This window comes from Pararge aegeria, chromosome 7 (genome assembly GCF_905163445.1).
Source record: "Pararge aegeria chromosome 7, ilParAegt1.1, whole genome shotgun sequence".
In the NCBI taxonomy this organism is placed as follows: domain Eukaryota; kingdom Metazoa; phylum Arthropoda; class Insecta; order Lepidoptera; family Nymphalidae; genus Pararge; species Pararge aegeria.
The window spans coordinates 6,780,653-6,803,296 of record NC_053186.1 but is presented as its reverse complement, the minus strand read 5'-3'; the positions used below and the strand labels follow the sequence as shown (position 1 = coordinate 6,803,296).

Genomic DNA, 22,644 nt, shown 5'->3' with positions numbered 1-22,644 from the left:
CGTTTTTAATTTAAGAAATTTTAATAAAACGGTGTAGGAAAACATCGTAAGGAAACCTGCATGCCTGAGAGTTCTCGATAATGCTCTCAACGGCGAATGAAGTCTGCCAATCCTCGATTGGCCAGCATGGTAGACTACGGCCTAAACCCTTCTCATTCAGGGCACGGGTCTCCTGTCAGAATGGCCGCAGCCATGCTGGCAACAACAAAATATTTATTTTGTTAAAAAAAAAAAAAAGTTTAAATAAAACTTTTACCCAGGACGCTACTGCCCGTTATCCGTTATATTCTCGGAGCCGCATCGTGCGACACGTTGGGAAGAGGACGGGTGGTGACTACTGGATTCTGATCTGCCGTCATCACAAGGCATAATAATCAATCATCTAGCTTTTTGTAAGAAAGAAGTGATTACGATTAGAAAGCTTTATCACATAAAAGTGATAGTACCCAGGACAGACACCTTAACGTGCTCTCCGAAGCATGGAGGAAAGGCAAATTCGGGCCTCCAAAGTCGATCAATGGTATTTTGTAAGTCCAGAGATCTGGATCGCTAACCAAATGCCATTGTTCGGAGAAAGAAGCCTGTCGCATAACAATAAGGTTTCTTATAAAAAGCTAAGCTTTTGAACTACAATTTTACATCAAAATGGAAAATATGCAGCAAAAACTGTCTTAAATTCCCATATGGGACCATCGTCGACCTTTTTAATTTTATGTATTTTCGAGATATGAACAATTAATTTCAACAGTTTATAAGAACGCTAATATAATATTAACTTGTTTCAGTTTTATGGTTGATTTTAAATCAATTTTCCGATGAGGTTATAATAGTTATTGACTTATTCATCATCATCCTATAAACCCACTATAGGGCACGGGTCTCCGCCCAAAATGAGAAGGCCCTAGTCCACTGCGCTTATCCAGTGCGGATTGATACACATTAACTTATTAGCAATTAAAAATGGTCACTCGATGTGTATGTTCCTCCATGTAAACATAGGATGTTCCTACTTTTGAAGTATCTCTGTGGTAGCTTGTATAAATAAATATATAAAAAAATTAAACCGTAGGAAAAGTGAACTTATTTATTTGAAAATAAATATATTATTTCTTTTGTTTTGGACAAGACAATAACGGGTTAGGAAGTTAGTACTGATAACTAATATAAAAGGGGTAAGTGAACGCTTCGTTAATCATCAATTACCTGTAATAACAGAAAACACTTCCGTTCTACGAGTGGGGTTACCGTAATAGCGCATATTTGGGGTGTGGGAATACTTTGAAACACGAATAAAAAAGGGCTTAATTTTTTCTTTAGATATATATGACGAACTGTTAAGACTTAATATATGATGTGATAATATAAAGCTGGTTTTTTGATAATTCTTGATAATATTCCAATAAATAAAAAAATATTTAAGGATAAAATATGAAAAAGATAGATGAAAAAAAAACGATTTAAATTTTTATTTCATTTAAAATATTAATGGCACTACATAGGTACCGGCCTGTAATAGGCCTAATTGAAATCCTTTACGATTTTTTGATATTATTTACGGTTTCCCCTAATCTGGAATCACAGGCACGTCAATAGTTCGTAAAAATATTCTTAACCATTACTTAATACATTTTGGAGCTCAAAGAATGGATTTGTTTTTGATTTCAAAACGTGTCGATATGAGATGCAGTCAACAGAAGATGATCTGATTTCGACAGGGTCATATCAACATCCTGTAATATAAGAGAGATCCGTCGTCAAATCAACACGCCCCCGGATAGGAGGCGAAATCTCACGGAAGGGGGTATAATGTTGCACGGGATCGAACCTGAAACCGCTCGGCATCCGGTGGGGCTGTTATAAGGTAAACACCGCTTCGGAAGGAGTTATCATTTGTATCTTTGTATTTTGTATCAACCGTTCCCACGTATGACCTCATTCACATATCGATTCAATCTTACTCGTTCTTACACCGGGCTAGACGTACTTGGGTGCTTGTGGTTCAGTGCTTAAGACGCAAGCTCACCCAGAACACGGAGTCGTGTTGGGAGGTTCAGATTTTATTTGAAAAATTAAAGGAAAATTTGAGCTCATAGATAACTATGACATGAAAAAGATCCATTTTACTCTAGTTTTAAGTGTTTCTATACTCGAAAACGACTTCTCCATTGCGTGCGAATAAGTCTTGTACATAAGCGTATTAGGGGTTTACACCTGTTATACAAGTAGTATGCGCGCGGAAGTCTTGGCTATACCGTTTACATATCGTGCTTTTATATATTGCAATTGTTACTGGTGCAAGCAACATTCATGAACCTACTATTTACAGAAGTTCTATGGGGGACTATACTGACTGACTATACTGACTGGGGGATTCTATTTGCAAAAGCTTTCTTTGTCCACGTTCAGTTTCGATTGATCTTGGCTACCATTTGCACGTGTGTAGACAGCAATTTATTGCCAGCAGTTACGTAATAGTGATTGGCACTTCATGTATGCGTAAAAGCACCGTCTACCCTATTATTCTTAACCGTATTGCAGGAGGATTTCACTTCAAGAGATGCCTGTTAAGCGACGGACTAACTCCCATTGCATGGAACTGCATCCTAACCACTAAGCTACATGCAGCCAAGTACGTAGATCACGGCAGCCCATCGAGAGCCTCTTTATTTATAAGTTTCTCGCTAAGTTAGCGGAATGGGGCAGATAGATCGCCGCATAAATAAATAATAGTATTAAGTGTCTTATAAATATTCAATGCGCGTGCGCATCGACGACGTACCGTCTATACTGTCACCGATACTTTTATATACTAGCTGTTACTCGCGACATCATTCTCGTTTTTTCGGTTTTATTTAAAAGCGCAAAAGCGTTAGTTTTCCCCGGATGAAATATATTCTATTTCGGTCTCCATAAAGGCTAAAATGCGCGTAAGGAACCTACTAAATGCATGAGGTACCTACTAAAGTCAACATTTGTCATCCACTTTTAATGAGATTAAACGAGATAATGGGTAGATAGAATTATATTGTTGCGCTGAAACTGAAAAATCAACGCCAGTGGTTTAACATGAGTACAAAGTCACTTCTTAGAGCAACTTTTAATAAAGTTCAGAAAGCTCTTATTAAAAGCTATCTTTATGCTAAATTTGGCCATTATTCGTTTAGCTGTGAAGTCTTAGACAGTCTTTTAGTTCTCATCATCAGCCTATTATAATTTGACTGCTGAGCATAGGGGAGTGTGTTTTGGAGCAAAGACCCACCGCGCTGCTTCAATTCGGGTTGGATTGGCAAATTAAAATGTAGAAATCACTGTTTAAAAGTTATACAAATTATCTTCGATAAAAAAATAACTTCGTAAAACTTCATAAAAAAATGTTCATAGTGAATAAAGTTGTCAGGGACAGTCAGCGGGCTCCTCCCCCTGACGGGCCACGTCAGCAGCCAGCGCTGGTGAATATTTAATACACAGTCTAAGAGATAGTGCTAGAATTTCTAATAGTGTTTGTATCTAGCAAAAAGGAGTTGGAAACGCTTTCATCTTGCGTCCATTTGTTAGCCAGATGAAAGTAGCGCCATTTGTAAGTTTATAATTTATATATATACAATTCATACGACAAAATTCTAGAAACTAAAGTAGATATATCTAGGCCTGGTTGTAATAACATAACCACAGTTGCAGAAAGCAGATTCTTCTTTTAAAAAGACGGCAATGCTCTCAGGAGTAGGCCTTATCAAATAAGAATTTGATAACATCTTTCAGCAAAATCTATTAGGTAGGTATTATCGGAATTCCTCGACTGAATTTGCAGACATTTATATTTGTAGTTACATATACGGCGTATAAAAATAAATAATGAATGCATAAACTTTTATTTTACTACACGCAATTAAAGAAATCGGAAATAAGATCATAACACCTACCATACGTTAAAGATAGTCTGGAAGTGATCACTTTTAGTGATAAGGCCGCCTTTTGCACGTAATTATATCTAAGTAAGTGTTCCTGTGTGTTTTCTATAAATAAAATTGTTTAAATTAAAATACCGGCATACAATTGGGCGATATAATTAGCGATCTCTACCAGCCAACCAATAGCGTCGTAGATACAGTTAAAGAAAGAAAAAAGTAATGACAATATATTTTTAAAATAGTTCGAATATAAGCAGTTCACCGTCTCTTAGACTACTTCATATCGCTCACAAATAAATATCGATTACGCAACAAATTAAAGTAATTATAGGCCCAGTGTCTGTTGCATTGCATTTCTTTTGATAAATATTCTTTGCCGTCATATTATCTACTTACTAGGCGTGTAGGATTATAATTTGTAGCTAACAGTAATTTTATTTTATTACTACTACTGTTTAGTTGGTAGGTTCCAAACTCCTAGCTTTGAAAAAATTGGGATTCTTATAGTGTTTTGGTTCTTTAAACCCCATTAAACTCGTTTCTAAAAAAGATATTATACGCTTGCAGATCAACAAAATAAGAAGTAGCTTGTTATTCTCTGCCTGTTCGTCAAACTCGGTCTTGCAAGAACAAAATATTTAAAAAGTTTTTAAAATTTTATTTTTGTTCTTCCTACATTACAACCAAACACGTTTATTTCATTTATTGTATAGATGCATGCAAAGCTGCTACGATGACTGAATTATTAAAACATAAATATATATTTATTACTTAAATGTAAGCTAAATACTTCATTATTGTAATACTCTGAAGTACACGTTTGTACGGAGTGCGATTGAGTATAAATCACATTGAAAGAATTCCAATTTTCGTTTATAAAAGGTCATTTTTTCTTGTATAAATTCTTCATGTGGTGTACAAATAGAGAGAAATAATAATAATAATATATATCTGCTTCCATACGGCACAAATATATTATTTTAATAAGATTCATCATCAAACTTGATTTTAGTTCATGTCTGCCGGTTTATACTTTTAAAAAGACACCATACACCCTAACTACTAAGTTGACTTCAAGATACTTGGGGGAAAATTATCAGTTATCAGTAAACGCACACGTGTTATTTAGTACATAAGATATTAATATACAAAATGGCAATATTTCATGACTTAACTAAGGCTGATATATATCGTATCTAATCAACTACGAATTGAGTCATCTATTTTTATCAATACCGCTGGTACCTAATAGTTTGTAACTAGATTAGGTTATTCCGACAATTAGCCAACAGATGTTATCACTAGAAATAAAGAAAATATCCAAAAACAATATTAAGTTATTTCAAACTAGGTGTGCTGGCGGCTTTGCCCTCGTGTGTGAATCCCTATTAACCAACAAATTTTATAAATCACTAGTAATAATTCGAAATTTCTTTAATTTAAACTTTTTTATGAACTTTCACGAGCTATTATATACAACAAACAACGACTACCGCAACGCATCACCCGCCCGCGCTTTTAATTAATTTCCTTGGTTGCTAAGGGTCAAAGCGATTTGTTTAATAACCTATATTTATACATCGCTTGAATCGGTTTTTTGATATAGTTGCATGGATTTTCATTATTTTTTAGCTTTTCCGAGATAACAAACAGTCACTTAAATTTTATTTATATGCATAGACTATTGTATAAAAGGAGGACTGCTCTACAAAAGTACTTTTACATCTATATGAATTTAAAGGTTTCACCACGATGCTGGTTTCCTCACGATGTTTTTCTCCACCTGTTCCACCACAACCACATGTTCTCCTCCACATACATATCATGACATATCTATGCATGTATACTATGCATATAGATATAACTCCGAAAAGTTAGAGGTTCGCGTCCCCAAACGCACTTCTAACTTTGTCCCCCGAAACGGAAGCCGAGGTATAAACCACTAAGCTATCATCGCTCTATCTTATCAAATCTTATGTGTCTTGCCTAAAACTTAAACTTAACCTTCAGTGTAAAAGTTAAATAAAATTACGTTTCGAACAGAATCATCATCATCACCATCCACAATGTGTCGGGATTAGACTCCAAACAATAACCCAATTTAACCAAGCGTAGGCCGAACCGGTTGCAAAACGTTTCCTGCTGTCCCCGAGCGCTCTCACTTTTAGCTTCTTTATATTTCAGTGCAAATCCTTGACTGTAATTTCGCCTTGGTGGTTAGTTTTGATACAGTCAAAGATGGTAGCGGGCTGACTTGTTATCATTATGTCAGTTATATTAAATCCATCACCTGTTTCTATAATTAATCGTACCGGAACTCTACCGAACGCCTACCAGACCAAACCAGAGAATCGAAAACTATAAAAATGCAAAGGGGATCGAAACCGGAACGTGCTACTGATAAGACCGATCTACACAAGCTTCGCTCCTACACTGGAGCATCATCTGGAGATTTTAACTCAACTTGCAGTCGTTATTGTCGTCATTTTATGAACCTATGCAGGTCGATTGCTGGACATAAGTATTTCACGGTCTGGTACCGCTTGCGTCCAGCGGCTTCTTGCGACACGTTTCTTGTCGCTCGCCCACCTAGTCGGAGGGGATCTATCAAATCTACGTCTACCGCGATCGAGACTCCAGCCCCTTAGGACTGCAGCGTACATAGGTTGTTCCAACTATATGCCCCGACCGTTACTGCGAGTTCGTCAGCTTCGCGACTTCTTAAGCAATGCAAATGTATTTCTGCTACGGATCTCATTATGTAGAGATCCGAGTATCTCTCCCAACCGCTTGCAAATTGACTCTGAGCTTTCTTATCACGCTATGGGTCCGGACACTTTACCGTCTTCATCATGATCATCATCCCACTAACGGTCACATGCCTCCTTTTTCATAGGAGAGTATGCCAGAGCATATACCCACCACGGTATAACGAAGCGAGGTGGCGGACTAACTCTGCATTAGTTGGTTTTATTTATTGGTCATTGTATAAAAGCTCATACGCCATCTCAAGCCACTGAGCCATGATTTTGCCACACACCCGCGCGCACCAGAAGCCAGCATAGGCCGCGCCCACGCTTCGGCACATAAATCATAAACTTTGCCACTTCCCCCTTTCTATCTCTCCGCTAAAGTCTCGAACGGTGTAGCCATTTTCTTTTACAACTCACTCTAATTAATTAAAATTAAACTGAGAATTGTACTGAAGTTATAAGAAGCATTGTAAGATTGTGTTATAAGAATTTATAAAAGTAACACTAACTAACTAAACGCGTACAATGTCAGAGTGGCGTAGCGCGACTGCGTATCATCACCCGTCCACATATTATGAAATAAAATAATACATATTATGTATTATTTTCGTTACCGATGATACGAATACGGACCCTTATGATTTTCACTCCCGAAATCAAAATAAAGCAGAGCGTCGCTTAGTGATCGGTGTTCCTACAACTGTTCCTTATTTTACAAACGTTCTGTTTTAGGCGCTATAATATGTTGGTGTTTTAATAAACTAAAGCTTTGAAATGAGTTTTTACTTTCGACTCTGCAGTGTTTTGATAGTCGAAATAACAGGTATACTAACGGGTACAGTTGAGATCGCATATGAGCTCGTCATAAAATAATAAGTGCGTAGGTATTTAAAAAAAAAACACTACAGCAGAACAGTACGACAATTCACATTTAAAAAAGGCGGCGTACCTAACACAATTAAAAAAAAAAATTATAGCCTGTGTCAATCGGGATGAAACAAGGATTCTAACGATAACACCCCATGCATTGAAATTGGTTTAGGAATGTAAAAGTTATGGCGGAACAAAGAAACTCACATACATAATCCCTGAAAACATAACACTCAATTTTTGGGGCGTCGTGTAAAAATAAATTAAAGTTAGTAGATAAGGACGAAGTCGCGGATAGAAAGTAGGTTATTCACAAAAATGTCCTTAGCTTTTATAGGAAAAATGCAGTCGCTTCCAAACTTCTGAACAAAGAATATCAAAGTTTGATATTTGAATAAAATATTCGCTTCTGAAGAATATCATGTTCTATTCGCCCCGTGTTGAATATTTATTATATTATTTTTGACCAACACGCGCAAGAAGTATTGTGTTTTTGCATAGTACATGTTTGAATAAATAAGGTTGAAATTATAAGCTAGAAGTGGCAATTTGGAATGATGGATTGGGACAAAACTATAACTGAAATATTTGTAAAACTTAAATATATAAAAATTTCCATGTCCTTATTATAAATATAAGCCGTGTTAAAAACAGTAACTTAAGTTAAATTTTTTATTAAAGAGCTAGTTCAGAAAAAAATGTTCGGTAAAAATGCTGGTTCCCAAAGAGCGATATAGGTGCTCTACCAGTGATTTAATTTTTTACCGATTCATGGTTTATCTTTTTAATTTTAATTATTATACATCGATATTAAAAAATATATTTAAATATTAAAAATAAAAAAATTAACTTCGAATTAAGGCCTTTTAAAATCTATTTCCAAAATTTATGGACTCATATCATAGATAATAGGTAGTTTACAAAAAAAAAACAAAGGAAAACTTCGCATATAATATCCTGATAACTTATGTAAGTAATTTTGTACTGAAAATCTCTTTCATATGTAGGTACTTATAGTTAAAGTTTTGTGGATTTAAAAATAAAAGTTTAATTCGATATATTTATTATCGTGAACTCGAAAAGTTTTTCGTATAAACGTATACATGTTTCGTATTTCGAATATAACGAAAAAAAAGAAGAAATAAACCTTCAAAAAGGCCTGATTCTAACAATACCTTTCATAATTCCAATGTATACAAATTCTTAAGAAAAAGCCATTTCATGTTTCTTCTATTAAATTTGCTTTTACTACGCAAGAAGTATGTACCTATTAAAAAAATTTAAGTTTACAGAACAGTGTCTAGAGTCGAAAAAGACTCGCTTTCCTCACAAGTTAAAAAAAACCTTTTAAACTTAGTCGACACTGTTTCCATGTTAATAAAACGAGAGGGGTTACCGTCAAAACTTTACCATAAAGTTTCCTTTGTACAATATCACTTTACACTGTAGAGTATACAAATTACGAACTCAAAAAGCGTTGCGGATACACTGTATTTTTTCGCCGTTTTTCTCTATTTTCCATGTACTCGGAACAGAAACAATCGGATAACGTGAACACAGCGAGACAATGCGTGTTTAATATAAACACTGAACACTTAGCACAACACTTAGTTACATAAAAACTTTTTTGATCCGTATCTGTGCGCAGACTGTGCGCGCTCTACGAAGCGTCGTACTCTACTGCCCGCCATGGCCAACTACCGCTCACTTTGCACGGTGTTGCTAGTTTCACACTGTGTTTTGACCCATTATGGTACAGTGTGTGGATGTTTTTCTTCTTGATTAAACTTGGCACTTCTTTTGAAAAGAAAGATGCCAATACCTATTAAAAATAATACTACAACTAGAACTTTTTTCATACGTTTTTTATAAAGTTGTGTGAACTTAGCTCGCCAACCTGCTTTAGCAGCGTAACAGTAGATCAAGTGTCCAGCAGTACAGTGAGACAATAATAGGTTGACGTTGTGAAATTTATGGTTTTCAATAATGACCTTGGTTATAACTCCGAAGAAGTCAAGTAATATCACAACCTATAGCTAATTTTCTAATAATTTATTTCAGATAGGTTTTCAAGCCAGCGAAAAAGGCTAACAGTATAAAATCAAAATTTGGCATAGTTTTTCAATCGTATTTTATATTTCATGCAGCTCTATCATTAAAATCTACTTTATCTTTAGCTGTTTCCCTACCAAAAGCGAATATTTGAGAGATAAGATGATACATCTTATATCCTAGTTTTTCAGCTATCTAAATAAAGAAAGGAAGGATAAGGAGTAATTAAAATCCTCTTCCCTTTTTTCTTCCCAACAAGTTAGTATTTATAGTGACGCATGTTCGTTTAAGCAACCTTATATGTTTATTGGAATTAATGCATAAAAACCTTTTTGAATACAGGGTTGCAGGGATTTTGAAGTAGAACATTGAAGACTTACAAGACGGAATCCAACTTTTTACCGTTTTAGCATTTTTAAGAGACTTCAGTGTTATTATTTTTATAAAATTAATTATTGAAAAGTATTTTTTTCTATATACGACAATACACACATCACCATTTAGCCCCAAAGTAAGAGTAGCTTGTGTCATGGGTACCAAGATAACTGATGAATAATTTATAAATAATATATTATACTTATAATAAGCAGGTAAACACTGAAAAAAAACACAATGTTTATCACACAATCATTTTCCAGTTGTGGGAATCGAACCCACAGTCTTTGCCCACTGCGCCAATCGTCAAAATTATTTACTGAAGACTACTGGAACTATGTACTAATGGAATATCTGTTGTCCTTGGACATAACATTCAATCCACCCTGAAAAAGTACTTTCAATTGGTCCTCTTAATAAAGCGATCGGAGCGGATAGGGATGGAACTGGATACAACCTCCAATTTTGAAATCGGTGAAAATAATATATAATAATATTAATATTCAGTGAAAAATTAAGGGTTTAAGTCGATTATTTCTAAATCTGCGCTAACAACAAGGTTTTTAACGGTATATTTAGGGTAAACTTTAAGTGTGTCTGTATGAACTAACTCTACCCTCGGTTTCGAATGCAGACGCTAAAGCAGAAGAAGCTAGAAACTAATCTTAGAAGTTACTTATTCATAATTCTAGCTTGCGTGCCAATAAAAGCGAAGCAGATTGTTTCCTTACCAACTATCCAGCAACATTTTTTAACAAATTACCCCAAAATCGGGGAAGCAAAGCTTTATAATACTGGCATCCCCATCGCGACGTTGCCGCACTTCACGCGCGAGTGTACAGACAGTAATGAGGTTAAAGTTTCTGAACAACTTTTTTTAATTTTCAGCGAGCTTAGGGACTTGGGAGATATTCTATACAACCATTAGCTATCAAATTTTGTTGTATTTTTTTTTTTTCAAAGTGCTTTTTGTAAATATGATAAACGATCATAGAGTATGTTGTTTAGAAGTATTCAATGTGATAGTTAAATATGTTATGAACTTTTGAAGTCGTTTTGTGCAAGACAAAGTTTTTAGGATATTTTAAGAGTTGTGTTCCAGTCATAGTTTAATATTTTAGACATTTATAGCGTTATATAACAAGAGTTCAAAGTGTACAAGACAGACTAAAAAATTAAATTTTCTTCAATTCTGAAAAAATGCGCATGAAAGTTTTAGGATATTTTTTCTTCCTTCAATTATTCAGTTTTTCCGCTTTTACTAAGAAAACAATAACGTTTTAAAACACACATTGAAACTAGTAGGTAACTATTATTTTCTTAGTAAAAGATTGTTTGCACGTAAATATTTTCTTACTTTATCAATACAATTGATAAACAAAAAACCGGTCACGTGCGCTAAGGTTCCCTTTTTTTAAAAGTGTATTATTAATCCATGCGGTTAAGTTATTTGAAAAATAAATAATATCCTGTTTCCGTTTTGCATATTAAGTTTGTTTCTCTTATGGTGATTTCTAGAAAAAAAATGTTTTTAATTTCTCTTTAGTTTGGTCGTTACAATTTCTGTAAGTTTCGCTTTCAAATATATTTGTACAAATCAGTTACAAAGTAGGATGATTTTAAATGAATGACGTCAATACAACAATGATTAGTAGATGTAGACGGATAAAATTGATAGCTACAGTGTGTAGGTACCTATATCGCTACTTTATACTTTAATCGCGAATTCTTCGTAAGAAACATCAGGTGATTCGATATGGTGAAGTATCTACAGTTAATTTATTGGTTCTATAGTTGGTTATAGTAATTCATTTTTTTTTTGTTAAATTCAAGTTGGCCTATTTGTCCAGGCACTTTTGAAGCTTTCATTACATATTTTTGGTGATAACTATAATACATACATTAAGTTATAAAACTAAAGCTACTAGGGTTCCAAAAGCCTGTAGTATTTTCTTTATATCACAATACTAGCTATATAGTAAGAGCAATCCATACAAAAGCTCTTCATATTTACGTACCTACCTAATCCTTGGCGACAGGAGGTTTGATAATATTATTAAGAAATCCCAGTACATTCATACGATGCTCGGAAACGTCTTTAATCTGTACTATTGCGAACGTATGAATTTTATACTAAGGGTAATGTATCGTTGAGAGTGAGCAAAGTATCTTTTCTTTATTTGTGGTAAAATTAATTTATGAGTTTTAAATTAGAAATTCTTTAAATCTTCTAAGTAATTTATGGGGGGTATTCAAATTTATAGGTTTGGGCCTACAGCTCTACATTTCGTATTTTATAACCGATATAGATTACTTGGAATAAAAAGACTTAATAATTTTTTTTATGATCGGTTAATTCTGACTGGAGGGATGTTTCTTTCAATGCTGATGGTGGCTGCGTTCAGTAACGAGTTTGGTTTGAGGATACCAATAGGATACAGGCTTCTTTAGCATATGATTTTTGGGTTGTCACAATGGGTGGTGAACATTGTGTAAAGAAGAGTATTTTAGAGTACTTATTAGTATTACATATTGTAATGATGATAGACTTTGTCTGGATTGATTTCAGATTTCTTTTGTGAGGTGTACCTGCCCTGTTCACCGCTATACTCTATGTTAACACGCACGTTTTAGAGAAAGATCATCGTCTATAACTTTAATGAAATGTCCTAATGACAAATCGTAATAGAGTTTGTGTGATTTAAATAAGGTATCTAATTGATTGATGAAGAAATTATTTAATGCTATAAAAAATGCATTGCAAATTGAGTATCCAATTTAAATGTATTTATTAGTAACTATTTTGGCTGTAATGGTTTTTTTTTATCCCTTTACAAGATAGCCCTTGACTGCAATCTCACCTGGTGGCAAGAGATGATGCAGTCTAAGATGGTAGCGGGCTAACCTGTCAGGGAGTATGATAGTCATACTCCCTGACAGGTTAGCCCGCTAATAGTCAGTTAGATATGTCGGTTTCTACACGACATATCACCGGAACACTAAATCGCTTCGCGGCGCGTCTTTGTCGGTAGCTTGGTAACTAGCCACGGCCTTAAGCCTCCCACCAGACCAGACCAGAGAAAATTCAGAAATTTTAAATTCCCAAATTTCCCCTGCCGGGAACCGAACCAGGGTGCACGAACCACCTGCTTTAATCACAGCGCTCACCGTTGCGCCAGGGAGGTTTCCACATAAAAGATAAATAAATGCTGTCACGAGATTTTTTTTTAATAGTTCCAGAGTAACTAACAATACCTAACTATCGATTAACGCAGCGCACGCAGTGAGAAAAGTCTTTGCTCTCGAGATACGTTCGCAAAGCCAGTGGTCTTATTTAGTCTATAATAGTCTTGAGTCAAGCGCGTTCATTACTCAATCAACTAGAGCTAGACAACAAAAAGCAGTAATATTGTATGGACTAATACAAACGGTACGTGACTCCACTGGTGGCGGCTCACTCAGTTTAGGGCACGTCAAGGGTACCAGATATCATATTAGGTGGTGTTGCGAAATTAATGCGGCGTGACTCGGTAATAGGTCTACTGATAGCTTTATTAATGAGTTTTATTTTTCTTCTGCCACGTTGCTCTAGTGGTTAGCTTATGAGATACTGGGTTCGATGCCAAGCGTTATAACGACATAAAAGAAATATAATGGTATACTGATAGTATTATGCATAAATCTGTCTCTACTCGGTGATAACCTAGTGGTTAGGACTTCGGCTTTATTTAGCCCTTGACTTGCCTGTTGCTAAGTGATGCTGCAGTCTAATATAGTAGTAGCGTGTTCACCCAAACCACAATCCTTATCAATTTTTCATGTTTCAAATCGCTGAACTGATCTTGCCAAAGCCTCTCAACAGAGAATTCGCAAATTGGCTGTGCCAGGAATCCAACTTCCAACTTGTATGAATGAGGGGGGGGGGGGGGGACACAAAGATTATATTTTATCAAAAAACGCACGCGAACGGAGTCGCGAGAAACCGCCTAGTACTGTTAAAAGAATATCTACTGAATGCTGATAAAATGTCCAGTTGTTATACAAGATGACTGTCGCTGACACGGGGAGCACGGGCCGTGGAGTATAGCTCGGGAGCCCGTGACCATTTCATGATAAGCGGAGGTGGTGGTTTGTCTGTAGTTATCAGATGGGGATTTGTCTCGGGTTTACAGGTGGATGCGGTTACAGAGAATCTGACGGGACCTATCGTCACCGGTTGCACTTTGAGCAACAACTACAGATTAATGGTGTAGAAGCTTTGCTTCAGGTTGATGGGACATGTAGAGAGGATCCCGAGAAATGGAGGGCTCAAGGTAATCACGAAACAGACACCACAGCAAAAAAGACTCAAAGTTAAACCCAGAAAGAGATGGATGGATTGTGTAGAGGAGAATTCAATGAAAATTTAAACCGTGGAAAAAGAAAAAAAAAAAGAAAACTTTGGTGTCCTAGGGCGCTGGAGTGGCGACAAGGCACTTGGAAGCGCAGTGTCGGTAGATCCTATCCCATCTCCCCTCCTTTATACGCCACCCACGGTAAGATGTGTGGTGACAACTGTTTTGCTGTCACCACATGGCACACGAAAATCGGTCGGATCGGCGTAAAACTCATATAAATATATAATATAAATATAAATATATAACTCATATATCAGTTATCATTAACATTATAAAAATATTATATTTTAAAATTTAATTAAACGATTATAACTTTCACCTACCGGCTCCCTAGCTACATGAGATGTTACGCAATAAGGGTAAGTAGGTATAACTATTGTATTGTATTGAATTGAAGTCCGCGTTAACGTTCTCCGACACTCCGCGTTGGATAACATCCAATCTTGGAATGTATATTAATAACTTGAAAATGTCTTGTGATTCGAGAGATAATCATCATCATTGCTATTAAATTAGCCTTTTTAACGACCCACTAGACACAGGACTCTTCTCTCACAGCAGCGAGGATTTTAGAGCATGTACCCACCATTCTGCTCCAATGCTGGTTTGCTTTTTTGCAAAGCTTTACAGGGGAAGGACACCGTCAACTTATTAATTCAGGATGGTACTGAGATTTTTTTACAAAAACCCCTCTACAAAACTTTGGCCCGAACCGGGAATCGAATCCACGTGATACATTTATATACATAGAATTAGGTCCAAGGACTTTTTCTTTTTTCGTTTTTTTTTCTTTCTTAATTTTTATTAGTCTCTTATTACAATACTCTTATAGTATGCATAAAATATTATTAACTGTTATAGTGGTAATAAGATGAAACGGCACTCGTTTTTTGATACGTTGGTCATCCCGTCCCCCATTCTTTGTCTTAGGTATTCGTAATTCCGTTTCCACTAAATCTAGGCGTCGCCTAAATCGAATGCCTAATGGTTTAGGCGATGTCTATATAAAAAAACATTTCACCAACTCATTGGTGTACTGTAGCAATCTCCTTAGGTTAGGCGTTATTTATTTAGGCATTGCCTTGTTCGAAAAGGGCATAAGTTCTAATCTTAAGTTTGCACTGATAAAACACTTTCACTGCACTATATTAACTCAACTACAGTAGGTATTCTTACTATAACCGTAACGTCGAGATTGGATGGCCTCGATGCTAACGTGATGATGAAGGTTTTATGTATGTATATACACTGTTCTACAGTTCTACAGACACATGCTTTAAACATTACACTCTTTTTGGGCAGTCGTGTAAAAATAACATTAATTGTTTTGTACTATATTATAATAATCTCAGGCCCTTAACAGTTTACTATAACTAACGTAAACGCGACGTTGCCGTTTCCCCCCTCATGAGAGAAAGAGACAATACGCCTGCGAAAGAGACAGATATCACGGGGAGTGGAACCTATACAATACAAGCACCCTATGCATGAAAACTTCCAAAAGAATTTTGAACTTAATTTAATAGGTTATAGAGTGTTAAGTTGCGTATTGACACGAAATGAATGTTTCCAATATTTTTCAAGGGCAGTTGATAGTAAGGGATAGTATAGAAAATTCATTCAACGGTTAATGGAAAGCCAGGAAAAGCTTAACACTGAATTTTATAAATAATACTAGTATCAAAGCACGCGACGCTGTGCTGTGAATTGCTGCTTTTTTCGTTCTTAAAGTAACCAAAATTAACGCCAGAGTTTTCTGAGATCTCTTTCTCTCTTTATAAATTACCTACCCTGTCTTTCTACAGACACGAAAAAGATCTATAGATATAAGTTCAGTTTCCGCGATATCCATATCCGTACCTAGATCATGTGGATCCTTCGTCACTCTGCTGAAGTCCCGAACTACCAACCAAATCGGACAGACAAGACTTAATGTTTTTTGTTGAGCTCAATTTTTTTTTAATAATCTATGCGTTTATTAAAGACGCACACAAAGTTTATTAAAGTTACAGGCACACTTTGCTTAAAGTATATTATACATAATTTTTATACATTTATATTTATTATTATATATTTATATTTGTATATTATTTATACATTTTATTTCATTGATATTTTTGAACGCTCAAATCTCCGTAACTACCAGTCGGACTTCAGGATGTTTTTTGCCCTTGGTAGCCCAATTTTTGTAGAAGGCTATATAACTTTTAAACTTCCACACCCAAAGGGGTTTAAGTAGGGGATGAAAGATTTTATGAAATGCCGTTATTATGAAGTTACATCGATGTTAATTGATAGTCTACCAATGGCCAGTGTGGATTGGTACACTCCAAATGCCTTTGAAAACGTCATGGAGAGGTCTTGGGAATGCAGATTTCTTTACAAAGTTTTACTTCGCCGTCAAAGCAAGTGATATTTAATTGCATAAATGCAGAGTAGTACCATGGATCGAACTCTTTTCCCCCAAAAGCGAGGCCGAAGTCCGAACCACTAGGCCACTACTACATAACAGTAATAAACCCCAATATCTATTCCACGTGAGTCCAAGATCCGATGGATGCGTCAATAATGCACAAGCAATTATTCGCCCTTCGTTTGTTATGCATCGCGTTTTGTGGGTTATTGGGGTATTGAATCTTGTAGCACCGTGATTTGAGGGCGAATATTAGATTATGTTTGTCAGGGATCTTGCCCGATATTTATATGTACTACTTGTGCTCTGCGGTTTCACTCGCGCGTATCTATGATAATAATAAAACTGAAGGGTTTTTTTTGTTTGATCCCCCTTATCCATGAAACTACAACCGGAAAACGGAAAGCCAAATTTTTCAAGAAGGTTGGACTGCTAAGGCTATAAGTAGTGTGATGTTAAATACATCACGCTACTTATAGCCTTAGCAGTCGAGGAATGGTTGGGCTAAGCGATGCCGTGGATCGTAGAATGAAAGTTTTGTGTGAGGACAATGGGGAGGGGAGCCGCAAGTATCGATTAGTGAATTAATAAATGTCAATAAAGTTGACTCAATCGATTGGCGGCTCGGCTTTGACCGTAGGGTGGTAACTAACCAATCCGGAAGCCTCCTTAGCGGACCAGACTAAGAACATTCGGATATTATAAATTCCAAATTTTTCGCAAAAGCTCATTTCGTCCAATTATCCTGCTACACTTATACCGAAGTCTCACAAGAAAAGGTCACGATTCAAAAAACGTCTTGCAAGATTTCAAGCTTTTACATCGGCGGCCGAAAAGTGCCCGAAGTCGGCCGAAGGTGGCCGAAGACGAACATCTGTCGGGGCGGCGCGTGCGCCGGTATTATTACTAGCGGGTACCAGGTAGGTGTGGGTACGTGCGGCGTAGATTTACGCAGGTGGCACCGAAAGGTTTTCCTCGTGTTTACGCTCGCGAGTTCGACGGACGACGCTCACTAAGTAGCCATGAGAGACCTTTTTGATATAATATACTGATAACATCACCAGTTATTTTCATCGATCAATAACATACTTGTATGTCGAAACTCTCTAACTATTGCTCGCGATTTTAGATTCTTTAATCTATTGTTAGGTTGATAATTGTTTAGTTTACCGAACTGAAATGACTGTAACACTGCTAAACCGAACATAGAAAGCTTTTTTTTAAAATCCCGTGATAAATGTTTTAGTGCTTTCCGGGAAAAAAAAATACCCTATTACTTACCTACGGGATGTACCAAAGCTATATCTGTACTAAATTGCATTAAGATCGGAGCAGTGGTTGTTTTTAAGTTTGCTATGACCAATAAACACACTTCGCATTTATAATACCTTTTAGTTTGGCGCGACTGCTAATAAATCCACCAATCAAAATCAGAATCTTAATATACTATAAATAGTTTAGAGTTTAGTGGGAAAGGTATAATAATAAAAAACTTTTGTTCTAATAAAATAATAATCATCATCATATCAACCCATTACCGGCCCGTAACAGGGGTTCCTTGCAAAATGGGAAGGGTATAGTCTATGGTCACCCACGCTGGCCCAGTGCAATTTGGTAGATTCCATCCTTTGAGAACACTACGGCATGCCGGTTTCCGAATGATGTTTTCCATCACCGTTGAAGCAAGCGATATTTTTATTACTCAAAATGCATGTTGCGTGTTACCCGAAAATGAAGCCAAAGTCCTAACATCTAGGCTAAGGCAGTGAGGTGCACTGCTTAAACAATAGCACTGCAATAAAGTAATACTTATAAAGATATAACTGTACAAAGTTATTATAACAAAATACGCAGTGACAATCGTAACATCAGCCGTGTTTACATTTAAGGTAAAATTTCTTCACGGATGTATTAGTGATTGTCACGCTCCCAATCGCGGAATCCTTTTCAAGTACTTAGGGCTTACTTTCGAATAACCCGTTAAATTAGAGAGGCATGGCTCTCGCGACTTTTCAAAATAATCTTCTACATCTATGCACTGCTATTACCAATAAACGAATCTTGACAATACTTAAACATAGCTTGCGTCCTGCAATACGATACTTTTTGGCCCTAGTAAACTAACTGTTCTCGCGAGACTTTTGTGCTGTCGCGCGATAGCTAGGTCATAAATGACTGATCGTCGACACGGCTGACGTGTGGGAACGCACCCTAAGCGCAGTAAACTCTTGCGCACTTGACCGGTTCCAACAGTATGTAGATTTGCGCAGGTGTTGCTACACGGGGTGGCTTATCTACCCCTTGCGCAGCGGCGGAATTCTATATAGGTACGATGACCGGCTATTTGTCACTATGGGGGCATTTTACATTGACCAAGTCTCGTTAAAGGATTTCTTTGAATAGTCTCGCGTTCGAGAAATAGGGGGAATGATTTCGAACTCAAATTTACTTTGTTCACAGACGTATTTTTATTTTATTTAAGTTCAAATTAGCTCTTGACTGCAGTTTGATCTGGTGGTGACAATTTCAATAAGTGATGACGTCCCAATGTAAATAAAAATATTATAGTTACGGAGAATCGTTAAAATCCCTGGGCGCCACGTCTTGTGGGTAGTAGTCCTACTAGTAACACTAGTTAGATAACTAAGTACTAAAGGTCATGTCGAGGATGTTTTTAGTTTGGGTATACCTCCTTTAGAGAGGGGAGTCTCACGTTACCTCCGTCCAGGTCGGGGAGAAACCATAAAGTTATTCCGTAGGCCAAAAAAAATGGAACCTAGTCAGCTAGGAACTAGCCAAGGCCAAAGCTCATCGGTATAGACCAGAGAAAACTCTGAAATTATAAATTCCCTTAAACAATGCGCCTGTTTACAACATACAACATTTGTAGAAATATTCATAAAAATAATTTAGTATGAGAACATTATAACATTATAACACTATTCTAATTTTCGTTAACGCGACATAGAATTTTCTCTTGTACTTCCGAAATTATTTAACTTTATGCAAACATCAATTTTATCATGACTCGACTATAGGAGGGTAATATCAAATGTGTTTTATTATAATTATTATGTATTTCTTCATTCGCTTACTCTAGTCAGGTAGTAAATAAATACTGTAACTGTCTGACATTTAGCATATTTTTTTTTTTTAAATAGTTGTAAATAACGTTTAATCAGATCCTGTTCATACTGTAAGATTAATACGATTGGTATTTTTCGAAATTGGAATTGAGTCTGGGAAGTCAGATTTAACTTAAGTTATTTTCTGTAATGAAGTTTCTAATATTCCTCTAAATGTTTATGTGACCTAGACAAAAGCGTCACATACCCTTTTTTAACAAGTTGGTTGAAATCATTAAAACGCGCGATTAACTTTTGTCAAATGCCACTGAACCACAGGTCTAGTAGAGCCAGAGATAGAAGGTTATTCATATGAACGTACAAACGGACAAAGGACTCCATAAAAGGATTAACGAAATCTCTGCAATAAAAATTACACTCTGAAATTAAAACAATAAAGTTCAAATTATAGGTTAGTTGTATTTTTTGATACGGGCGCACGTATTGCATACATTCTAACAAATATGTGTGCACGCAAAACTACACTCTAGAAAGAGATTAATAAGGATAAAAATCAAAGGAAATTATATTTTTTGTACGGGTATTCGTATTGCATACATCTACAAAATCTGAGACGTCGAATAAGCACTCTAAAGCCATATATTATAAAGTTACAATTTGAAGGTAGCTATAATTTTCGATTCGGGCAATCTTGCATGGAATTACCCCTTTTTACCGAGTTGTACTCCAGAGGCAAAAGAACGTAAATCGTTTTTTATTTTTATTAAAGCTTAATTTTTATTTTTATTAAAGTTTAATTTTTAGTACCATTGTGTTGATTAAATGAAGGGATCTGTACATAAACGTTTAATTTTAGAGTTTTTATTGTTTGTTGTGATGTAAGTACATCACAAAAAACAATAAAAACTAAGTTGCAGTAAGTTACGTTATCTCGCTGATCCGAATTGGAGCAGCGTGGTGGGTAAAATTTTTGAACCCTTTTTTGAACGCCTATTAAGAAGTGCCCAGCAGAAGCATTATTAAATCTAATTAAATTGAGTTAGAACTAACATAAAAACACAAAAGTTTTGAAAACATAGAAATCAAGATCAGCGTAATTTAACCCTGCGGAACCCCTCTCATTAAATTCAAACACTTGACTATTACTCCCCTAGCCCTACACACATACATTAATTAATTATAACATAATACAATTTTTTATACATGTATGAAATATTTATTAGATTACGAATTAGAATGATCCTACATAATATAGCCAGAGAGGAAAAATGTATTTTACCCCATTACCGGAGGTTTAAATGATTACCTGATGGTATGGTAAGCGTATTACATAGTACCAATTGTACTCTCTTGATTGTATTTATATCTTTGTAACTACTTTTTGTTTCTTTGGTGTACAATAAAAGTGTATTCATTCATTCATTCATTCATACCATTTATACATATATATATGTAATATTTATTAGATTACGAACTATCTTTGTGGTACAATGGCTTATTTACTACAAGTTATCCCTTGAGTACAATCAAACCTGGTGGTAAGCGAACATATATCCTAAGATGATAACGCGTGTTAACTTTTAAGGGGTATGGCAGTTATATTAAACCCAACAACTCATCGATTCCTTAGTGGAATCGTACCGGAACGCTTAATCAATTTGCAGCACATTTTATCGGTAGACTGGTAACTAGCTAGTCTCTAACCAGACATCTGATCCGATCAAGATATAAGAAAAGTAAAAATCTAAGAAACAGCGACGCACAAATGAAGTAAAAAAGCGGGCGGGCCCGTACTAAACATGAGCCAATTGTGACTTCCGCCGGGAATCGAAGCCAATCCAGCAAAGACCATTGCACCAGAGAGGTCATCAAAACAAAATCAACGTAACTTAATCCTACAGAACCCTCCGCATTTAACTTAAACACTTGACCATCCCTCCACAACTCCCCACGTACGTACACACATTTTAAATCCTCTCAATAATGATTTCCATCCCATCAAAATGACAAGTTGAACGACCGGAGCGTGAAAAAAAGGCTAAAGCATGAGGGGGGACTTTTGTAAAGCCGAGTCCTCCATTGAGTCCAGGACAAGGGGCCTCGGCATGTAATTGCATGACATTAATAAGTGCGCGGGAGCACGCGACCCGGCGGGTTGTAAAAAACTGGGCCTTTTCGAGTTGGACCCCTTTTGGCGGGATTCAGGTGAGCTGTGAGCAGTACCCATAGCATGAGAATTTTAATTTGAAAATGGAATATGAATCTGCGATTGCAAATTTACTCAGCTTCATGCGAGAATCTACCTAGGTTAGTTACTTACATTTTATCAATACTTTGTATTCGAATGATTACCCTATTTCATATTACTGATTTTAACATACCTTTATGTAAGCGCGAATTGCACCTGCGTATTATCTATCTGGCCTCTTACATACTGTACCTTTAGTATGTAAGGGCATGGAAGCCTGTAAGCAACTGTACCGCTACTATAAGCACTGGAAACCGTACTCGATCTTCAGTAATGATGAATGCGCCAAAGCATAAGGGACCTTTAGATGTGTTAGTGAAAACTAAATCTGTGTATATGTGTACATGTACGATGTTCACATACATGTGATGTGTACGGTGACGATGACGCGAGTTCCATGATTTATGTTCACCCTAGAAGTGCTCAACGCGCCGAAGAGTTTATCAACAAGGCCTATCTTATTCTCTGGATTTCAAGGTAGTAACAGTGTAACAGGGTAGTTGTATAAACAGTGATTTGAGAACCAAAACTAGAGGTTTTGG

At 36.2% G+C, this 22,644-nt stretch overlaps 1 protein-coding gene across 20 annotated transcripts in view; it reads right to left on the bottom strand.

Annotated features, from left to right (window-relative positions):
• Positions 1-22,644, bottom strand: part of LOC120624984 (transcription factor 12-like) — a 110,579-nt gene that overhangs the window by 34,067 nt on the left and 53,868 nt on the right. For 17 of the 20 annotated variants that reach the window (XM_039891848.1, XM_039891856.1, XM_039891847.1 and 14 more), the window contains exon 1: positions 8,942-9,199. The exons of 2 other annotated variants lie outside the window; for them this stretch is intronic. The gene's annotated coding sequence lies outside the window, so the exon portion shown is untranslated. Of the gene's footprint in view, positions 1-8,927; positions 9,200-22,644 lie in introns of those variants that run through there. One more of the 20 variants, XM_039891849.1, reaches the window with a different exon arrangement.